General features: G+C 41.5%; 1 protein-coding gene and 1 long non-coding RNA gene across 3 annotated transcripts in view; both read left to right on the top strand.

Annotated features, from left to right (window-relative positions):
• LOC149917001 (uncharacterized) overlaps positions 1–21,368 on the top strand; it is a 515,322-nt gene that overhangs the window by 457,862 nt on the left and 36,092 nt on the right. The gene's annotated exons all lie outside the window — the stretch shown is intronic.
• LOC116238801 (uncharacterized) lies at positions 126–21,120 on the top strand. The gene is made up of 4 exons (XR_016468665.1): positions 126–328; positions 2,587–2,610; positions 15,519–15,538; positions 20,077–21,120. It is a non-coding gene; the product is annotated as an uncharacterized LOC116238801 (long non-coding RNA).

Genomic DNA, 21,368 nt, shown 5'->3' with positions numbered 1-21,368 from the left:
AAGCACAGCTGTTTCCTTGGAAAGAGAGAAGGAAAGGTCTTTATAGGGTTTCCAATGTTGCCTTGATATTTTGCTTTTTTTTTTCCTGATGTTTCATTGCTGTTTTGATCTGTTGAATTTGCTTGGCCAGTTGTTGTAGACTTGTATGTTGCTTTGGGCAAATGCTTGCAAGGCTTTGTGTGGACAATCTTGTCTTCCTGGAATATTTTTGCATTTCTTCTTCAGAGCACACGTGGAAGGTACTAAGCTTGATCTTTGGGCCTGGTTAGTGGCTCTGAGCAAGGCTGCGTGTCCTCTGCTTCTGCTGAAGCTACAAGGCAATGGTCAGGTAGGTTGTAGCACTCTGAGGAGTAGGTTGCTAACTCCTGTGTAACTCCCTGCAAGCAGTTGAGCCTGCGGCCAGACCCAGGGCAGCAGCGTGTGCTGAGATCTGTGTCCTGTAAGACTGCTCTGCTCCTGTGTGTGGGCAAACTCACCAACTCCTGTGCTCAGGAATCTGTGTATAGCATTGTTGGGTGGTTTGTTTGTTTGTTCTGTAACAGATAGTGCTGTGGTTTGGATTCGGGTTGAAACCTGACCTCGTCAGTGTTGCTGATTGTTCCTGTCCAAATCCTTCCCGAGAGTCGTCGTGTGTCACTTGTGATGCAGCCCTTCAGGTCTCAATACAAGCAGCGAGCTTTTATGCAACTTATTTGCTTTGTGTTGGGGAAGCACAAAGAGCATTGTGCCATCCTCTGCAAGTCAGTCACTGAATCGCTGAGCTGCTGCCTTTGGGTCAGCCTGTTCCCTCACGGACACAGCTTCACTTGTTTCTTTTTCTTTTTTCCTCTCTTATGTGAAGCTGTAAAAATACAAAATAGGTAGTGATGGATGGAAAGTAACTATTAGGTTCAGAAATGAAGTATGTTAATTGATGCGTTTGACTCAATTGTGCTGAAATACTTCAGTGTAAGATTGTTCTTAGGGTCCAAAACAGAAGGTGCCCTTTAAGTATAGGGTAAAGCTTTATTTGGCCATTTCCATTTACTAAGCACTTAAATAAAAAGTGTTAAAGAAGAAATGAGCAAAAGTCAATGACATTTAGCAGAATTGAACAATTAATCCAAAATTCTATGGTGTAGGCATGAGTGTACGTGATCAATATTTCAGCTGTGAGGGAGGGAGCAGACAAAGGTAACAGTCTAAAATACAAATGAGAAGCAGTGGGATGTACAAGGAGGGATTGGCTCAAACAGCTTAGGCACAATAGTGCAGTGACAGTGCAAAAACACTCTGGATCCCCTGGAGCCCCAGAGTGGGGAGGTGGGGCAGCCCCATAAGGCCTGGGAGTTGGGAATGGGTGTCAGTGCCGTGTGGGTGGACAGCATGTGATGGAGATGAGTAGAGATGGCATTGAGAGGTGTTTCCTTCCAAACTGTAGTGGTCACTGTGAGACATAAGATAACATCCCTTGGCTGGATTGAATAAATAGCTTAAAGTTGGGGTCTAACGTTAAAGCAGGAAAAAAGAGCAGGGGAAAAGATCTCCTAGCCCTGATGTACAGAAATAGACTTAAGTTGTGGCTTTGTTGAGAACATGCTCTCAGCCCAAGGATAATGTCAGTTCTGGTGACAGCAGTCACCATGCTATAAAAAAGGTGATACAGCGACACCAGGTTGCCAGTGCTTTTAATTTATCACCTTGATAGATCAGGTCTGCTGTATTTTAAGGGCTGCAGGCTTGTGTTAGCGTGAAAGCTTTGTTGTTCCCTGAAAATAGGATTTCTGCCAGGTGTGTGTGGCACTTCACACTTTGAGGTGTAAAGAACTTCACAGCTGCTATAGGACTGTGCATCAGAAAGGCATCTTGCTGCCATAGTGTCATTAATTTACATGAGCATGGGCTCGCCTTGTCTGAGCTGAGACAAATTTAATTCAGAAACTGAGCTGTGTTGTGTGTGCGTAAGCGGTCTGAAGATCATTCAGATGGGTTTTGAAGGATTTGCTGCTTATCTTCTATCTAGACAATAATTTATTTAATGTTCTTAACTCTGTGTGTTAATCTGTTTTCTGGGATGCCTTAGTTCTGAGAGATGAAGAGTTAAATAGCCATGTTAAGTGCCGAGTATTTGACAGTTCATAAAGTTCTGATACATCTCAGCATTTTCTATTCTAGCTTCAAGGAGCTCTAGAAGATCTGTGACATTAACTTTTAATGGAAATGCTGAGAAACGTAACAGCCTTCCGGTTTCATGTTCAAAACTACAGATACTTAAAAAAACATTTGAAATATCTTTATACTGCCTTTCTATATAAATGAGAACATAAAGAATTGCTATGAGAAATGTCTCAAAGATCAATCTCAGTATCTGTCCTTATAAAAAGCTGTGTCTCGACTGGACATTTAACAGGCTATCTCCAGCAGAAATGTACCATTGCTGTGCTCAAGTTGAGATAGCAAAAAGCCAGAGTGCTGTGACTTACAGCACTTGCACATGCAGGGCTTTCCTTTTTTTGTCAGATGAGTTGGCTTGATTTGTCAGTTGTTGATGGGATGTTGGTTACTTTGTCTTGTTGGATTAATGCTCCTTTTCTGTTTAAATTCCAGGTGAAAGCAGAAACTCAAAGCAAGGTAAGACTTAAAATACCTAAACTGGTTGTCAATGAATGTCACTTCCAAAAATCGTGTCAATACTGGGTCCAATCCTGTTCTCCATTAAGTGATGATGGGGCAGAGCACATCCTCATCCGTTGTTGATAATGGGGAACTGAGATGAGTGACTGTTAATATTAGGAAGAATGTTGCCAGTAGGTTTGAGGGAGGTGATCCTTCTTCTCTGCTCAGGAATGGTGAGGCCTCCTCTCCCACGAGGAGATGGAGAGAGAAAAATCACAGGGAGAATCTTCTTAATGTGTATATGCAACTAACTGAAAGGAGGATGTAAAGAGAACTGAGGCAAAGGGCACCAAGTGAAGCGCAAGAAATTTCATCTGAGTGTAAGGAAGTACATTTTTATTGCAAGGGTGACTGGATGCTAAAGCAGATAGCCCATGGAGGTTGTGGTATTTGCATCTATGGAGACATTCACAACTTGGCCAGATGTGGTGCTGGGTAATCTGTTCTAGATGTCTCCACATGAGCGGAAGATTGGAACAGATGACTTCCAGAAGTCCCGGCCAACCTCATTCTGTGATAAACAGGGTGGAGGAGTTGGACTTGATGATCCTTATGGGTTCCTTCCAAGTGGGATATTCTATGAAAAAACATACATTAATGTTTGAGCCTTTGTCCATCATGCCTCAGGAGATTAATTTTCTGTTTAAATTGATATCAGAAGAGGAGTATTAAGTACTTAATAGTATTCAGAAATGTAAGCTGGATTTGGATTCAAGGATTTGGTTGGTTTAAAGTTGATTCTTTTTCAAGTGCTGGGCTGTATCTGCACTTACAGAAATAAGTGCGTGTCTGGGATGGATGTTAGCCTCTTAATTGTAACTGGTGCCTGTCTGTACTGCTTTTCCTCAGCACTCTGGGAGCCAAACAGGAGGCTGGCATGTCCCCCCCGCCACATGGCATGCATTTCCCCAGAAGTACCCCTGCCAAGGCCATGCATATCTCTATAATTTGGTGCGTTCGGCTCCCCGTCCACATCCCATTTGTCTTTACCTCTAGCATGCGAGTACTGTGATCTGTTATTTTCAGGGACTGTCTTTCAGATGTGAACATCTCAGACCTGTGACTTGATCCTTAGTATTATACAGCAACTGTTTTTTTCCATTTATTGGCAGTGTTTAACTACTATTTTTAGAGGGAATTAAAAAATGATAAAGCACATACAAGCTCTTTTGGTAATTTAATCTTGTATTTTTCATTAGGCCATGAGCTGGTTGTAGTGAGAATGGAAGCATAGAAGGCGGTTAATGTATGAAGTGCCTTCAGCTATTGCAGAGCTAAGTCAGCTCTTCCACGTAGACAGTGGGAGGGTTGCATTTAAAACTCATGAAGACAACCCTGAAAAGACTAGATTAGTTCTGATGTGTTGTTCCTGCCTTTATCCCTTACACAAGCAGCAGATGGTTCATCATGTTACATTTTATTGACCTACAGGAAGTGATAGAGGAGGTGTTTCTTGTCACTCCTACTTGCTACAGAACCTATAAAAGTTGCTTTTAGCTGTTAACTAGCGACTTTAAATTGGGAATCTGTCTTATTTAATGAGGAGAGGAAAAGAGGCAAAAATCAATGGGAGTAAGGTTTGTAAATATGTTATCTGAATCCCCTGGGCTTATTAGGTAGGGTAGTCTTGCAGATATCAAGAGCCAAATGAAAATCCTTGAGGTAATTTCATGCCGTGTTGTTCCATACTTGTAATTCTTTGGCTGCGCAGATGATTTTGTATCTGACCAGACTAAGTAAGTTGGGTGAGTCACCCATTAAGAGGATTAAATGCTGCTGGCTAGAAGAAAGCAGAGACCAGGCTTTCATGTGTGGTGTGTGGTTGAACTAGTGTGATAAAAGAAATGCAAGAAACAATCTAACTTTCATTTCTGACATCCTCAGATAAGAGAAAAATTTGTAGATGCTCTTTTCTTAAATGACAAACTTAAAAGGCTTACATCTGACCATTCAGGGGTAAATCAAGTTGAGAATATAAATTAGATGCCTAAAAGCAACCTTCACAACATTTGTGAGCTGTTTTCTTAACGCAGTTGCCGTTTGGAGTTGTCAGTCCATGAAATGTTTTACAGCTTTTAGGAAGTTATGCTAAAAATGTAAACTGCGACAAAATTGTTACTTGAGGCCATAGGAACTCCACCTCTCTGAGACTGGTCTCTAAGCCAAATTCAGATGATGGAGATGGGGGCAAATAGCAACTGCAGTTGCTGTAAGTATAGACAGCCTATCAGATATGCAGTTTTAAGTAAATGTACAGATCAGCCAAAGCTAGAAGGTGTAAGTGGACTTAATGTTAATTTCTGTCAGCTGGACACAGTTGGTATTTGCATGTGAGGGAGCGAGGCTGTAGAGGAAGGGATCAGATTTTAAAAAAAAGTAGAATCTAACAGTAGAAAACGGTCACTTTTCGTATGCAGTGCTCATCTGTTGGGCCGCCTTCAGCCTTCCACAGGAAGCTGCATATATTTATTTAAATAGCTTCTGAATCACAAAGGTGTAGGGGCAGTTCTCTGCAAATAGCATTGCTTGACCAGCTGGTTCAAAAACTAAGAGCTTTGAGGTATGTAGTTTCCCTGCAGTGAGTTTCGAGTGCCTAAGTTGTGTTCAAGGCCTGTCCAACTTCATTATCACACGGTCCTTTGAATAGGTCCCAGCAGCGTGCTGTGTTTGAAATTTAGATTTTTACCAGGATTGCTGAGTGACCTGTTCCTTATATGAAACAAAGGAGGTGGTATCATTGCACATTAAAAGCAATTAAATGAAAACACCCCTGGCAAACTAGAAGAGAACTTGATTTCAAAAGGTATATTGAATAATAGATGGTGTTTAGGTCAAGATGCTTTAAGAGTTAAAGGCTAAGGCAGATGTGGGCTCAGAGGCCTCATGCCATAGTCTATCACACTGCCAAGAGGCAGTGGAATACCACTCAGCAAGTTTCAGTTGGCACTCAGCATGTTTTTCAGCTGGGAAGTCTCCTGTCAGCTGCGTAACAGCTTTTATTGAGCAGAGAAGGCCAGCATAGCTGAAGACAAGAAGCAAAAAATAATTGAGTTAGGGGAACGCCCATGTCTGTGTGAGCCTGCTACAGTAAGGAATGGAACTCCTCTCGGATTAGATTAAGTGCTATTTCTACTTAGCGTATTTTGAGTTGCTGAAGGAATGAAGACTAACAGCAATAAATCAGGGACTGAATGAAATGTGCATTTAGCCAATTTCCCACGCATCACAGTGGCTTTACTAAATACAGTTTGGTATTGGCAGCAACAACTTCTTTCATCCCACAAAGCTTTGTCTTCTAGATTAAAAAGAAGTCTTTTTTTGCAAACTGGATTAAATAACCCAAGTTGATTTTTTCTCAAGCTGGTCTAGCATGAAAGCACTTACGTGTCTTTACTCAAAGCTCAGCGGTTGGGAATGAATGAAACAAGGGTCTTCTCTACCATGGCAGTCCCTTTGTTCTGCTCTTTGACTCCTCTCCTGGGTTCAGCAACAGTATCAAGGGTTTATATCCTTAAATGTTAATAATAAAAAGCGAGGGAATGCTATACTTTTATTTGCTGTTCTTGACTTTCCTCGCTCCTGGGGCTCTGACTGTGTGATGCTGCTATTCAGCATGGTGGACTTATCCCTGAAGCCTGTGGTGTATCTTAAAAGAGCCACATCCAGGGAGATTTGTCTTTTTTCCTCTATCGCTCTCTCATTCTAACAGGATCAGAGTTTATGGTGTTCCAGCAAGTGCTAAATCTGCTGATAGAGGGTGATGCCATGTCTGTTTTCCCTTTAGCCATTTTCTCTAATAAAAACAAAATAAAATAATTGATGTGTTGCTTTTAGTGGCCAATCTGTCCTTTCTTCAGCCTTAATAGTAAACATTGAAACTTGAAAATGGGATTTTACTTCTGTCATTTTTTTTTCTGCTCTTGTTCATCTCTCCTAAACCACATCAAGGGCCCTAGGTCTCAACTCAGAGGTGACATAAAACAGTAGTGAACTCAGGGTAGATTTGGCCACAACCACTGAACAAACTCAGAGAGCGATATATATAGCTACAACAGCTCACAGTTCCTGGTGAAGTTGGCAGGGTTAACTATGTAAGAAATCCAGTTTGCTAAGGGCTTGCTTCTTTTTCACTATGCTGCAGCCCCAATGATGCCCTCAAAGACAGGACTGCACCCAGTGCCTCAGTCCTGGGAGCCTTGGCAGTGAGGGCTGGGGGGCTTTCTACCTTAGCAGGGTCTGAGCACTTGTGCTGAAGGCTGTGAGTTACTTGGAGACTAACTGGAGCCAATAAATTAATGAAGAGGTTCCAGCTCAGGGGGTGACTGTAAGTGCATTAGCCCTGTAACGTGCTTGGACTTAAAATGCAATAGTGAGGAGAAAAATACCTCTAATTTACTCACTGAGGGTCAGAAAGGAGGAGCAAAAAAAACCATGAGAGGTAGTGGCTATAGGAGATGCTTTATCTTATTCTCATAGGAAAGCTCAGCAGAGCTGTGGGTATGTGGAGTTCAAGCCAGTAAATTTTTAACTGAGCTAACTGCAGTGCCATGAGAAGTCTCCCTGTTCTTGGCAGCCACAGGAAATGGGAGCTTAGGGCTGGCAGATGCCAGGCTTCCTCTAAGCTGGATTTCTTGGTTTGCCCTTCTCAGCATGCAACTTCTAGTGATCTTTTTCACTGAATTGTAGTCTGGGACAAAGCATGGTAATTTACTGCATGAGCTTCACTTTCAGCAACCATACTGTGGAACTTACATTACCCCCAATATTTTTCCTAGTATAGGTATTAATAGAATCATAATTACAGAACCATAGAATGGCTTGGGTTGAAAGGGACCTCAAGGATCATCAAGCTCCAAACCCTCCTGCTGAGACAGGGCCACCAACCTCCGCGTTTAATACTAGCCAAGGCTGCCCAGGGCCCCATCTGACCTGACCTTGAATGCCTCCGCGAATGGGGCAGTGACAGCCTCTCTGGGCAGCCTGTTCCAGCACCTCACCACTCCTCTGTAAAGAACTTCCCCCTGACATCCAACCTAAATCTTCCCTCCTTCATCTTTAAAGCCATTTCCTCTTGTCCTGCTATTGAGAATGGAATGGTTTTGCACGGGAGTTTTTTAGCACATATTTTCTGAATGATGAATGAACAGCTGAGGAGAGATCAGGGAATGTGTTCTTCAGTATATTTCTTCTGTCTCTGAGTAGGTTTTAAGTTTGAAAATTACGATCTGCTGCAGATAAGCTTTGTGAAAATTGCATCTTCAACCTACCATTATTTTACTCTGTCCTTGTGATAGCGTTCTTTTTGTTTTTCTGCCCACCGGCCCCTAGGAGTAGAACAGTACATACAAATTCCCAAAGCACATTTGTTACCGTAGGAGCATTTCAGAGCTGAGCTCTGTGAGGGGCATCAGATAGGGTTTGCGCTGCTGTTGGAGCAGAACAGACTAAAGCTGTTCTGCTGTTATTTAAACGGCTGGGTCTTCTCTTTACGAAGTTAATAGACCTGTGCAGGATTGACTGAAGTGATGATACGATACAGCTTTGTTGCTATTCTGCTACTGTTAGGAAACATTCTTTCCCCTTTGGAATTCATCAGCTGGGATTGTTCTTCCCAGAGTAGCAAGGGAGTCAGATGCAGTTTGCTCACCTCCAGTGCTGTGGGCTGGTAGAGCTGAGCTCTGCCTCAAGCCAGCTATGAGAGCCCATGTGTGACACGTACAGGAGCTGAGATAACTTGGTGTTGTCTGCTCTTTAGTACCACCTTTGCTTGTAGCTCCCAGCACAACAGCAAAAGCTACATCTCAGAATAAGTAGCTTTCATAAACGCGGCTGTACAGGTAGTTTGTTTTGTGCTTATTCCCTCTGGGTGTCCTCAGGGATTCTTTTACCTCCACTACTCCTGAAATCTGTATCTGGGGGGCATTTAGCATCACAGTGTTTAGCACAGCTGCTTCCCCACGTGCCTTGAGGAGCGGTGTGGCTGCACAGAGCCAGGCCCTGCAGCTCAGCCCTGACTTGTACCTGCCTCGGGCTGCCAGCCCTGGATACAGAACCCATGTTTTCCCAGCCTCTGGCTGCACACCACAGAGCCCATTTGTCCCATTTTAGCTCTGCGTGTGACTCACAGGCCGGCAGGTCTGTACTCATCTCCTGCCCTTTCTTTAAAAGAGGAGGTGGGTGAGCCACATCCATTATATGGATGGGAGAACCAGGCCCACCAGAGCCCATTCCTCCTGGGATGATGCATGTCTTCCCTACTTGCCTTCCCTCTCTGATACTTGAAGTTGTTACTGTTTTGATGTATTTGAATTAATCCTTATAGAATCATAAAATATCCTGAGTTGGAAGGTATCTGTGAGGATCATCGAGTCCAACCCCTGGCTCTCCACAGCACCATTCCAAAATCAGTCCATAATGGTAGCATTATCCAGATGCTTCTTGAATTCTCTCAGTGCCATAGCTCTAGAGTACCTGTTCCACACCCATTACTCCGTCCTTTAGGTGTTTTCTGACTGTTTTTTTCCATGTGGCTTTCTAACTTTCTAAACATCGTATTTGAAATAAATTATATCTTTAAACGCTTCAATATTTAATGTTTTTCTCCCAGCAAAGCCTGGGAAGGCATAGGCAGAAACACACAACTTTCTATTTTGATATTCTGTACAGTAAGTGATATCTATTCTTTCTCGTTGGTTATTTTTATCCCTTTACTCTTATTCTCCTTTCTCACTTGTCTGCAGCTTTTCTAAACCTTTTCCATTTCTGCTGCAGAAATTAAACTCAGACAAAGAAAGTTTTTCAGCTATGGAAAGTTAATGCGTTTCAGTTGTCCTTTTCAAGAGTGAGATTGCCAAAGGTGGAAAAAAAAGAAGCAACAGAAAAAAAGTGTTGCTCATTCTATTACGTTCAGCAAAAACTTTAATTTTTTAAAACTCTGCTCTGGAGCTTTCCAGTGGGGGGTAAATAGAGGTGGCTCAAAGATATTGGAAAACTCAGCATTTGCTGCTGTGAAAGACTTCCCCGGAATCAGGGCTGGGATCCCGGCCGCGGCATTTGGCCGTGTCGCCCCGCTGCCTGGCGGCTGAGAGTCGCTCCCGCCGCTGGGGGGGAAACCGAGCTCTGTGGCTCCAGGGGTGTTGTCCACCCGCCTGTAATCAGGGTCTGGGTGTGCGAGCGTTTGTGCTCAGTTGGCAGCCTGTGTGGGGTGACCGCCCCGTTAGCGGGGTGTGGGTCGAGGTGCCCCTGACTGGAAGAGAAGGAGCCTCCCTCGGCCGCTAGGGATGGGGGCTGCCCTGTAAGCCAGGGAGCAACAGTGCCCCGCAGTCCCAGGCCCTTTGCAATGGATGCAGTGGCTGGGGGTCCCCTGTAATCAGGGAAGCTGACTCTTTGGCCGCTGGTTTTTGTGCCCAGCTCCATTTGCCCAGTCTGCCCGCCTCTGTGATCCCCCGCAGCACTGGCTGGAAGTCCGCCGTGTGTCAGTGAGGTGAGACAAGCTGGTCAAAGTAGTTTTTGCTGGGATGAATTAGGGAGGGGGATGCAAGTCCTTGCTGGGCTGGGTGGTTGCGTGCCGAGTTCCTTTGCGATGTTGGGTTTCCCTTTTCCTTCGGGGGAGGACTTGCTGCTCCGCAGGTCTAATGGTGTCCCCGCTGATGTTTCAGGAGTGCTGCAGAAGAAAGAAGAGGCGGCGTGGGGTTGTAGGAGGCAGGAATAAGCAAGAAGATGATGCTGTTGATTGTCTAACTCATTAAATTATCTTTTGTCTATTGGAGCTGCAGTTGAAATGTGTGTATTGCTCTCATTAGCTCCATATTGGCTCCATAAGCCTTTGAGAATAACATTTGTTTGCATATAGTTGTTCCAGTGATATCTGCTTTTAATTTCTAGCATGCATTTAACTTTGGTATTAAATTATGCCTCTTAGCATAAAGCTGTTTCTTACTGGTTGAGTTGCCAGGTAACCATTTGTTTGTTTACTTAACCCATAAGGAAATCCCTTTTATCTGAGCTGAGTAGTTTGATGGCCTTCCTTTGAGATGTAAAGGTGACTGATACATGGCACAGCTCTTCCCTTAATTTCGCCCATGTCCTCTGTCAAGCAGGCCCAGATTTATGTTTTCGGCCAAGTGAGTTTCCCCACTTCCAGGAGCACTTTTGCTGAGCTCTTCCATTGCCATTTTTACTGGTTTCTGCCAAATGCTAGGCATCTGTTTGGATTTCTGGAATGTATGCGTTATGCTCAGGAGTGCTTATGTGTGCACAGTTCCTCACCAACTGTTAATGTGGTTCTCTCTGCTGGTGCTTTCTCTCTCCTCTTTCTTTGAATGTGATCTTATTGCACGCTGCAGTAAAGTGACCCTGATCAGTGTGGCTGGTAATTTTGCTGCTCTGATGTGCCGTGGTTTAATTTGGCAGGTAGTTTAGCCCTGTGCGGTGTTTGGCTCCCTCCCCTGCTTCCCGTAGGGTAGGAGTAGAGACCGGGGAGGAATGGGGACGAAGTAGAACTAGTGGTTTGAGGTTAAAAAAAAAATTACTAATGTAGAGAAAAGGAAAAGTGGATAATGGCTATGATACATACGCTCGTATATTTATGACTAACGATTGATGCGCACACAACTGCTCAGCCCCCGCTGACTGATGCCCAGCTAATCCCCAAACATCAGTTGCCCTCTTGAACTTTCTCCTGTTTTTTGAACTTTCCTTACATAACGTGGCATATAGTATAGACTATTGCCTCGGTCAGTTTTAGGTCAGCTATCCTGATTCTGTCCCATTTTCCTGTGTCGCTCCCAGCCCTCTTCCTGTACAGTAGGAGAAGGTGAGAAAGTGAACGTCATTCACTCTGTTCAAAACTACTCCGTAACACCTGAAAACATACATATGTTATCAACGCTGTACTTTTCCAGAATGTAGCATCATATCAGCCTCTTTGAAGAGAAAATACTCTGTCCCTGCTGAAGCTAAGACAGTATCCACCCCCTGTCTTGTCCCATTTATTTTATGCTGAGGTCTCATAACAATTTTATACATCATAATTAATTATCATCTCCCGTCTTACTTTTTGATGTGTGTACACATCTAATTCCCGTAGCCTATGGTCCATCCGTGTAAATTATCTGTCCACGAAGTTTATTTAGTTCATTATTTTGGGCTCTGTCTTCATAGCAGTCCTTCAGTACAAGAGAGAGGATCCATTGTTGGATTACTGCTTTCTAAGCTAGTTCTGACTTCATCAGGATTTGTTCTTCTTTAGTTGGGATGGTTCTTACTGTAATAGTGTTAACAAGACCTATGACAACCATAGCTATGATGGCATGCAGTATTGTGTAGCAACCGATATTGTACGATACGTATTTTTGTTTATTCTTGCACAGCATCAAATCCCTTGGAGGTACACGGCAGACCCCCTCATCCTGCTTAATTCACCACGTGCCCGCAGGTCTGAGCGTTGACTAGCCAGGCAGCTTTTGTTAAATATGTGTCCCAATGTTTGAATGGAATGCACCCCTGGCTCTTAAGGTTGTCTTTAATATGCCAACGTATCGACAGATTTTTCCAGACGCCGTGCATGGTAGGGGATGTAATATATCGACTCATTGCTGTGTTCTTTTGCCTAGGTGATTACGAGCTTGTTTCAGAAATGAGTCCTGTTTTTCTGACTCAGTTCTTCCTGGGGTACCGTGTCATCGGAAGGTTTGCTTTACAGGGCCCGGGACAGTACTTCGGGCAGTAGCAATGTGCACGGGGTCTGTTGCCAGCCATCTGGTGGTTGCTTCCGTCGTAAGCATGCGGTGCGTGACTGGCCAACAGCAGTAATCTTTTTGCAGATCTCATAGTTCACTTAATATTAGGAGTCAGACAGTTTCTTTCTCTTTCTTCTCCTTCCATTTTAGTAATGGCCTTGCTCCACCTTCATCTTATCTTAACTTACGAGCTTCTCTCCTTGTTAAACGCTCTGGCTTCTGTAGACATTTTTTCTTCTTGTTTATAAGGGACAACAGTTACGGGCACTGGTCGGTTCTTTGGTTGAACTGTGGGACTTATTCCAGGGATAGGAGTGATCACAAGGCTAGTCGTGAGGCTGCACTTTGTAATTGGGACATCCTGCTTTGTTTTCAATTTTTGGAACTGTGATTAAATTCACTTGCAGCTATTATTAGATAATAACAGTGAATTAGAAGCCGCAGAAGTCTAGACATCAATACTAAGCGCTTGTGTCTGTTGCCTAACGTACACGATATTTTTAAAAGGAATAATAATAAAAAAGGTTGTTAATTTGCCAAATACTTAAAAAAAACACATTCCAAACTAGGTTCGTTCTGAGAATATTGACTCATACTGTCTAATACTTCTCATTTATCTCATGTGTTTATGGAACAGATATGTTTTCTAAATTAAGCTTATCAAGCGTTCTTTCAACATTGTTGTATTTGGCACGTATCCTCTCTAGCATTTCATAGTAACTGCCTATCAAAAGCAGAAAGAACTTCCTTTTACATCCTCCTGCCCGTACGCGCAATAAAAGATGAGAGAAGGGAGAAAAAATCTTCTGTTCCTTGTGTGTCTGTAGTACGACGCACAGGGAGTTGAGAAGGCAAAATCCTTGCTGTTGTCCTCCCGTATATATTTATGAAGCTATAATGTATCATTAAATTAGAGCTACTGATAGACTTTTAATTCCAGGTGGGGATCATTTTGTTCATTTAATCTGATGCCATGCGTATCGGAGATAAGGGATCTTGTCCAGGGTTCTCCGCACTGGGATTTTTTGGGAAATCTTGCTAATTGCCTCAGCTTTGGGGCTTTTCTTCAGCACGCACCAATGTGGGTTTTCTTTTTGTTTTTTTTGTTAGTTTTTAAGTATTGGATTTGCTATTTCTTCAGCACATAAACAAGAGAAATGTTGTTTTTCTGTTTACGTGGAAATTATTACCAGGAAGCGACCGATGCCACGTGCTGGTAAAAGATGAAAAATTCCTTGCAGTTACAAAACAATCACATGAATTAATTTGCTATTGCGATTCTAGATTCAGTCGTTATCTGTCTCCATTTCCTTTGGTATTTTTAATCCTTTTAAGCTCTTGGCCTTGGTTATACCTTGTGAAGAAGATTTCCAAAAGCTAATTAGGTTCCTGTTGATAACCACTTTAATTTACCGTTATTTTCAGTTAGTTTCACTGGATGTATTCTTCTGGAGTTCTGAAATTTAAAACTGAAATGCTAGAACTAAACAAAAGGTCTAGAGCAGTTTGTAAATTTGTGATCTTATCATCTTCTTTAAGACCACTCAGATTCCATGTCTTAAAATGCAGTTTTTCTCTCTGGTTATTCTTAGCATTTCTTATAATCTAGGAATCTTTTCTACTTTTGCTATGACCAAGTCTGGTTATCCGTAAACTGTTGACACTCAACCATCCTATATGTTTCCAAGCGGAAAAATCCATGGCAGTTCTTGAAACAGCCCCTTTTGAAAAGTTTTCCCTGCTCCATTCAGTGTTCCGAAATAGAGTTTTCTTTTCTGAGCAGTAAAAGTCACCGTTCATTCCTCTGTACTGATTACTAAATCTCAGTCCTGAGGCATTTAAAAGAGTTTAAAAAAAAAAAAAAGTTGAAATCATTCACTTCAGCACGTAAGTTAATTTTTATTAACGTGGGATCTAAAATGGGATATTAGTCTGCCAAGGAACTGCCATTATATCTTAGTGGCAGCGGATATCTTACATCTACTACTTTTCATTCCTTTGCAATTTTCTTTCCTCTTGTGCATTTTCTACTTTTATTAGCAAGGTTCTATTTTTCTGAAGACATTTACGATGGACGTTATTCAGTGCTCGTGGCAAACCTTCAATTAATAGGCTTTAGCAGGGGGATCGGAGCTCGATGATCCTTGAGGTCCCATTACAAACCATTCTACGATTCTGTGATTCTGTGGTTCTGTCATCTCATTATCAGGTCATACTTTTCATCACTGGCTATTTATTTTTTGTTGAGAATAATTCCCCTCTCAATTACTATTTTTAAGGTGTCTTTTCAGTGTCTGTATTTACATCCTGTACAGAGACTGTACATCCTGTACAGATGTAACATCCTGTACAGAGGCTGTCATATTACAATGGTATACGTGGTTCTGTTAAATAAGGTCCTAAATATAAATGTATTTTAACTAGAAAAACATCCCAAGATAACTTTAAGCCTGTCTCCTTTCTATTTTTTTCAGAAAATTTTCATGCCAAGCGATCTTCCAAAGATAGAAAATCACAGCAAAATGACTCAGTGCTGATTGTGTGGTAGAGATATACTATAAGAAAACTTATTTTCCTTTTAATCTTGAATGTAGTAGTAAAATAATTTTATTTAAACGTGACACAGCAGAGGATTCTGTTTCCTGATTTGCCATCTTTTCCAAGAAAAAAGCACATACTGTGAAGTGAGGGTTATGAATTTAGCTTGTTTCAGATTACTCTGTTTTCAGCATTGCTAATTAGGAATTCAGAATGTTTTCCACTCATCAGAAATCAGCTTAAGACAGTGTTATTTCTGGCTCCTTAATGTCCTTCTGTTTGTCTTTTTTTTTTTTTCATCTCACTTATCTTGTTGTCCTGGAAGCGTTTGCTAAGTCAGCTGTCTTAAGCACGTTTATCCTTTCTTCTCCCCCTCCCCCCACTGATAATGTCACTCAAAATGTCCAAATAATCTATTTTAGAAAATGATTTTCAAGGAGGAAAGTTTGACAAAGATTACAGAAGTATTCATCCCTATGCTTTAGTGTTTTAATAGTATGTTTCTCTTTAATCTTACTATGTTCAGTTAATAGCTCCCTTTTTCTCAACGTGTTGTTAGTTTTTTCTTCTCTGTTTTTCCTATAGGATGGATTCTTTTCCGCTCGGTGAGTCGTTGCCAGTGGAAACATTACTGGAGTTCAAAGGGGAGGAAGTGTTCGGGATAAATCCATCGGTATATTGGATGTAATCCTGCATTACGAATATGTATGATTACGGTCAAGAGAAATAGCAGAGAAAATCTAGCAGAATGACACACTTTAAAGTCTAAAAATACTTTCTTTTAATTTCTGCATCTACCTCAGAAGACGTAACTTGATCCAAATTGCAGAGCTGTGAATGTTCCTCAGATTTTAGGACGTAATTAGTGTCAGACTTTTTGATTAAAAACAGAGACAGCTTTAAAAAGTACTTTAAAAAACCCTTTTGACTATTATTAAGTCTTTATTCTACCCTTTTCACGAATTGTCCGGGTGGCTGCTTATTGTCTTTAATCTTAGTTAGATAACATTTTAATTGGTATCTTTGTATCACTTTCCTTTGTCTGTGAAATTTAAATGTCTGATGCTTTACCTTCTGTCAGTTGTTTCACGCACCTTCGGTCACACCTGACCAACGTTAAACAAAATTTCCTCAAAAATCACTTTTCTGCATTTGAGTTACTCAGTGAAGGTGAGATTACAGATTTTATGTTCAGAAAGAAAACCCGAGGTGCCGAGTGACTCTTCTACAAGCATCATCGCATGTCAATTTTATCTGGCCTTTTCTTTTGTGCAGTAGCAATAGTTCAACATGATGTCTCAGATTGCCCTCATCCATACGAACAGCTGACTCTTCAATCCTCATCCAGAGAAGAGAGTAGTCTTCTCACACAAGAAAAGACGATTCACAAGCAGATTGGCTAAGCTGTGGAGATAAGGAGTTTAAGAAATTTATAATACTTATAGGAGGAAAAAAAAATTCTCAGCTCACCTTCACCTCTCATGTTATAGATGTTGCTTAGTAAAATCTTACACAATACATTTCTGTCTTTAGATGCTCGTTAAACTGGTCCATCTGTAGGCTTTTTGAGACTGCCTGCAACTCGAAATTTTGAGCACAGCAGATGTAAAATGGGGAGCTTTAGCCTCGCTAAATCTTTTTTAATTTTTGGTACTGTTTTCAGTCTTTTAGACTGTCTACGAGTTATCTTTTTCCATACCTGCTGTTTGCATAAGCTCGCCTGTGCTCTGTTGGCTTTTTTTTTTTTTTTACTGAGGTGGTCAGCAATTTATTTCCCGCGTTACTTGTTTTAGTTGTATAACTGTCTGCATCAAATATTCTTATGAAGGAGAGGCCAGTAAATGAAAGAGACTTGTTTGAGGCTGATAGTAGTGGAGAACTTAAAAAATGTTTGTACAGTCTTGATCATTTCTGCTCGCTGTAGAGTTTGATACTGTGAGTTCATGTGTGCCTACACATACACACAAGGGCTGCTCTGGAATGTGCCGGTGCAAATTTTGACCAGTGTGGTATGCAGGCTCTTGCTCACTGCTGGTGAAAACGCACAGTTAAGCGTGGTGACTATGTTAAAAATAGTGTTTTGAAGTTGAGAATGCGCTCTATCATGTAGTGTTATTGTGCTCTTTATATCCACTGTAGTTCCCGTGGCAATAAATAGGAAGCATTACTTTCGGAGCAGACTACGTATATTTGAGTTATATAGATAGATAAATTCTTCAAAGTCTGCTAGTGTTTCAATTCTGGAAGTCAGCGCGTTCAAGTCACGCACATTTTACTACTTACTGGATGAGATAATCTAGCTGTAGTGGAAATGCTAAGTCACAGCCCGAACCGGTGATGGAGCGCCTGCTGGAAAGGCAGGGCCGACCCAGGGGAGCTCAGGTGTATGCAAAGCACCAGACCTCATTTAAGGGTTGGCAGTGGAGGTGAGGGTTTCTAATCTGGAGATCCCTGCTTATCTCTGGACCTTACAGGCCTTCTGAAGGTAAGTATGCCTTCATTTCAAAAGAGAAAAGAAAATTGGCTTTGAGACATAAATATCAGTTGCGCTATTTTGCGTTGAATATTCTTTCTATAAATTTCAATTACGATGTTAGCAAACATTAGCGATTATAGTGTTAGCTGAGACAGCGTTAATGGTATACAGGTAGTTTGATCGTTGCGGAGCGATGAATGCATATTACTAGCTGTCTCTTTCTTGAGTTCTTTACTTCCGTATTTCTTTTATCTGTGCCAGTTGAAACTCAGGAGAACTCCAGAAGTGTCAGCCCAGGGCACACGTTCGCGCTACCGCCTCCTTCTCTTTTTTGTAGAAGAGAATAAATTTGTTTGCATCTTTTAACAAGTCAGTCATTCGGACTACAAGTTTCCTCGTAATTTTGACAGCGATTAAGTATCCGTGTCACTGCTAGAACAATAATAACATAGGGATTTTCAGAGAATGAAGCAAAAGAAAATTAGAGGGCAAGGTTTCCGTACAGACTTCCTTCTAAAAATGAGATACGATTCGTTATCCACCTTCTCAACTGAAAATCAGCTTAGAGGTAAATATATAGCTGGAAAGTCTTACTACTGGACCATCAGCGTACTCAGATTTGAATATTCCAAACTGAGCCTTCAGTTTGTCTTTGACAAAACAAATTTTTTGAGAGGAAAAGATATTCCAAGACAATATATCACTAACTTCGGTTAATATCAGCAGTTGACAAGATCTGTTTATCTGAACCGTGAGCACAAAATGACTGAAGTTGGAATGGGCCGTCTGTTTCCAGGATCCGATGCTTATTCATTTATTTTTTTGTCCGGGCAGTAATTTACCTTGTTATTTGTAGTACGTATGTGGGAGTTGTGACTACTTTATGAATTGTGCAACTTTAAAGATATCGTGGTAACATTTTCTGCCATGAAGCAGTTCCTGAATTTCACCGGTGTAAGTAGTGGGAAATAAAGTTCAGCAGTTTTCTCTCTCATAAAAACGCTGCGACTGTAGGTTATACGTGGATTCAGAGATGTACCCAAAGCCAGCAGGATCTTAGTCTTATAATGCAGGGTTTAGACACCAAACAGACCACGGATTGTAGTGAGATAGACAGCGAAAAGACTGCAGATTGTTGGAAATATTTCCAACGTGTTCCACTAAAACAATTCCTTTCTGTTCTCTTCTTTATTGTCGACTTTCAAATGACTCTTACTGCTAACCTTTCCTTCATCCTGTGCATATACTCTCATCTAAATGAAGAAAAACAGCCACCCAAAATCAGCCTACCTCAGACAGGCACTTGAGTCTGTTTCACTTGGATTCCAGATAAGAAAACTAAGCACCGGGGCCACGTTTGGCCTACAGTAACATTCTGGTGACATCTTTAAGGGATCCTGAGTTTTCCACGAGTGGAAGCGCTTGCTTCATCTCAACATCGCCCAGGCAGTGACGAAACCACGTACTGCTCTTCTACAAAGATGCTGAAGATGAGTGGATAGAGGAATAGAGGATAGAGGAAAGTTTAAAACACTTAGTAGAACTGCTAATTCACTTCTAAATGTGGGCTTTTCCTTTTTTGGTTGTAAAATGATCTTTCATTAAAAAGAAAGGCTGGTTAAAGCCTTTTCATCCACTACACCCCTGACAAGGCGATGTTTCCTGAAGGCAGAGAAACAAACTGCACCCAGTACCTTTTTTAATTTTATTTTTATGGATGTAGATCAGAAAGTCTGTGTGCCGATGCCTTCTCTTCTTTGAAAGTGAGCTTGTTTCCCTCTGCTTTCAATCTGTTCGAGTGAGTGTCTTCCGGAGGAATTTCAGAAGGCATTCCACGAATCTGTAACGAGGCGCGAAGTTAAAACAGACTGCTCCTAACAAGAAGCCTAATGGTACTTCTCTCGTGAGGGTGGGAATTAAATTGTCGAAGAGGGGAAAATGCGGATGGGCCACAGAGAAGCGAACCGAGGAAACAAATAGGAAATTTCATAAAGGGAGAAAAAGGAAAAGCCGAGAAGCCCTAGACAGATGAATCTGCCAAATGAAATGCCCAACAGACTACAGTGCAGTATAAATTAGTAATCTGTATAATTTCCTAGTGTTGCGCTTTCTGGTTGGGCTTTGATTATTTCTGATGTTACAATTTATGGATAAATAACTTTGTACAGTGGTAAACTGAAAGATAATTTCTGACTGAAACTGAATTTTAACTCATTCAGGTTATCCGGGTCTCAGTGCATCTCTGCTAGATGCGATGCACTGCCTGATACAGTTTGCTTTGGAGTGCTGATGTACACGTGTGAATTTAAATCTCGGTATTTACTTGTGTTCATCTGTGGGATTTGATTGAATGATGTGATTTGGAAACAGATGAGTAACATAAGGGACTCTTTGCAGACTCATGCCAAATTCTAAATGGTTCTCTGTGTAACACAGAACATCACTTACTGGTTTTTTCTTCTGAATCCTCAGGTTCAGATGCTTTCACGGAATTATTTTTCCCCTTTCTCACCGTCAAGTAATAAATGCTAAACTGTTTGAAGGCGCTATTACTGAACTTTCTGCTTTCTTACAAAACTTAAGATTTTGCCAGGTGGTGTAAGAATTCAAAAATAAGCATTTCTTTCCACCTTTTTTGTTATGTGATGCTCCTTTCCATCATTTCAGGTGACTCCACGCAAGTCATTTTCATCGTGCTGAAAGTGCCATTTTTAACTGAAAAATGTGCTCTGAAATCGTGTGGTTTGCTAAAACAGTAGCTGGAAAATGCCTCGGCCCATTCAAAATGTTACAATACATGTTCCCTGAAGAGGATTTCTTCTTGTATGGCACCGCAGCAAGTAAAATTAGTATAATAAAAAAAGACTTGGCAGGGTGCGCTCAGAAAATCGTACTCATCTCTAGCAAGAGCTTCGCAAGGTACAGCTTGAAAGCTCCCATTGAGACTGCATTTGTTACACTCTCTATTTTTTCAATGTGTTATGAAGTTAAATTTCTCTAGCAGATGACTGCAAATGATGACTGGTATCACTGGTATTTATGGGATCATTAATGATTATGGAATCATTATAATTCAATTTAGATATAAATGAATAATCATAATTAAAAATAATTTTGAAATGACGGAATCGTTAATAGATAATAAGGGATGTACTGTCCCGCGTTCCTGCGCGTGCTCTGGGTAATAGTCTAAGTATCCTGGCAACACAAGAAGGGCTTTGGTAACTGGCAATCAGATGTTTCATATACAGCGTGTGAACTAGTTTTGTACCTGTGATGTCGGCCAAAAACCGGAGCTCGCTGACGATTCTCGAGGGTCTCCTTTATGTGGTTTTGAGAAAATTTGCACGACGAGTTTCTGGCTTCCGCTCGCATACCAGATAATTAATATACTGAAGGTTTGTTTTCTTGTTTGTTCCCGTATATGATCACAAACTGACTGCACGTAGTGATGTAAGGATGTTTTAAAACGGGGCTTCTGATTCTTCACTGATTTTTCACTTTGAAAATTTTGAAATAAAGGTGCTTTCTTCCTTCTTATTTCCTTTTGAATAAAAGTCAAACGGATACCAGCCTTCTCTGAGGTATTTCTAACAAGAGAAACAGCTCTCACAACTCAAAAACTGTATCGGATAACTACTGGCCCAGTGAAGACTGAGAAAGCATGCAAGATATTCACCTTCCGTGTTTCTACGCAGGTCAGCTGCCCCCACTGCCCTTTCGCTCATCTTAATGTTAGGGCATCTGCCTGTTTGGAAGCTACTTAGGTTCCAATTGCTGCAAAAGCCTGGGAATTAGAATATGCTTCCCATTGGAGAGCTGCCTGGGGACGTACATCCTACAGCGTCGAAGCACTCGGATTTCTTCCATGTTTCCTGGGCACTATCATTTAATAGTTATTCAAGGGCAGTATGAATATGAGACCTTCAGAGAGTGAGTAACTATAGAGACGTGACACG

The sequence above is a fragment of the Phasianus colchicus genome, chromosome 8, assembly GCF_987193195.1.
Source record: "Phasianus colchicus chromosome 8, bPhaCol1.hap1.1, whole genome shotgun sequence".
Classification (NCBI taxonomy): domain Eukaryota; kingdom Metazoa; phylum Chordata; class Aves; order Galliformes; family Phasianidae; genus Phasianus; species Phasianus colchicus.
This window is presented reverse-complemented; position numbering and strand designations above follow the sequence as displayed.